This window comes from Mus caroli, chromosome 1, assembly GCF_900094665.2.
Source record: "Mus caroli chromosome 1, CAROLI_EIJ_v1.1, whole genome shotgun sequence".
Taxonomy (NCBI): domain Eukaryota; kingdom Metazoa; phylum Chordata; class Mammalia; order Rodentia; family Muridae; genus Mus; species Mus caroli.
The window spans coordinates 111556484-111558424 of record NC_034570.1 but is presented as its reverse complement, the minus strand read 5'-3'; positions in this window follow the sequence as shown (position 1 = coordinate 111558424).

The following is a 1941-nucleotide window of genomic DNA, read 5'->3' as shown; positions in this document are numbered from 1 at the left end:
AAGTTGGTACCAGAGTAAAGTATGTGTGTGTGGAAGACTTAGTGCCAGGACTAGAGGCCAGCTATGACAGGCCTGACCAATGTGATTTTTGGAGGAATATGGAAGACTTTGGGACTTGGGACTAGGAAAGCACTTGAATGCTGTCCCAGTTAGGGTACTGTTGCTACAATGAAACACCGTGGCCAAAATCAGCTTGGGAAGAAAAGGATTTGTTTGGCTTAATATTCTCACATTGTGATCCATCATTGAAGAAAGTCAAGACAAGAACTCAAAGCAGGGCAGCAAGACAAAAATAAATACGAAATGCATGTTTTGAGGAGAAAAATAGAACTGGGAAAGTCAGTGTTGGGACCAAGCCTTGTGCTCAAAGAGAGGCGACACTTGAAGAAGTGCCTGGTTTGAAATGGAATAGAGTGGTGTCCCCAAGGCAGGCCACCACCCAGCTAAGCATCCACCTTCCTAAAAGGAAATCATCTGTCCTAACACAAAGGCAAGCTCATTCTACAAAAGAAACCATCAGTAAATCAAAGTCTGTGCAAACGTAATTCAAGGAGCGGCCCAGGTTCCAGAAGAAGCAGGCAGCAGCTTTTAGCAACTTAAGCCCCTCGTGTGGCTTTAAAATCATCGAGGATACAAGAGTAAAGAGGTTGTGGGATCTTTTGAACTTAAGGAGAGCCACTGAAGCCAGGTGTGTGGCAGGAAAGTCCCTGACTGGAGGCCTGAGGCCACTGTGAAGCTGTGAAAGAGAAGGCTGGGTTGCCCTGGAGACCCTAGGGCATGGTATCTGCCAGTGCTGTAGGATGTGTGCCAGAGAGAGCTGCAGACAGGCAGTGCAAAGCGCCCAAGGGAGAGAAACGTGTTGCTGTCAGTGTTGGAACCCTCCTTCCAAAGTCTGCCTCCATAACAGTGGGCGTGTCATTATCAGCCACCAAATGGGACACATTTCCACTGTCGATACGAGTCATCCTTTCTCCCTATGAACATGCACTAGACGTCTTTATAAAGCCATGGCTTCAAGGCCTGTCCTCTTTCCCCTCCACCCTCCCTCAGAGCCAGCCTTGCATCCACCCACCCACAAATAAATCTCTCATGTGAGGCCCCTGCTGCATGCTATGACCTTGTGGCATTCCTTGTCCCCAATCTGCCAAGAGACCCTTCTTTCCATGCGAAACCCTAATAGACAGCCAAGCTAGAAGGAAAGAGACATTGTGAGGGCTAAAGTTATGTTTAGAGTTTAAATTACTGTGCTTAAGAGAGCCCTAAAACAAAAATGCCTCTAGCCTGTAAGCCCCACTTGTTTAAGGACAGATGACTTTGTGGGATGCTGGGGCTGGTGTTCATTTAAGATAACAACCCATGTATTTTCACTTTTATAAACAAGGTTGATCGCCCCAACTGCACAGGATGTGCTTGGTCACACGCAGGCTGGAGGTTCACAGGCAAGAAGCATGTCAGGATGTATGCTTGCTCCTAATTTGACAATGGTGAGAATAACATCACTGTGGAGGTTTGTATAGGTATGGCCCCCATAGACTCGTGTCTTTTAGTGCTTGGCCTACAGGGAGTGACATTATTAGGATATATAGCCTCACTGTAGTGATTGTGGCCTTGTTGGGGGAAATGTCACTGTGGGCGTGGGCTTTGAAGTCTTATATGCTCAAGCTCTGCCCAGTGTGGTACACAGTCTCCTTCTGTTGCCTGTGGATCAAGACATAGAACCCTTGGCTCCTCCAGTGCCAAGTCTGCCTACGTGCACCATGCTTTTTACCATGATGATAATGAACTAAATCCCTGAATCTGTAAGCCAGCACCAGTGAAATATTTTCCTTTATAAGAGCTGCCTTTCATGATGTTTCTTCACAGCAATGAACCCTAAGACAATAGCGGTGTGGGGTTTGCCTTTATATATATATATATATATATATATATATATATATATAT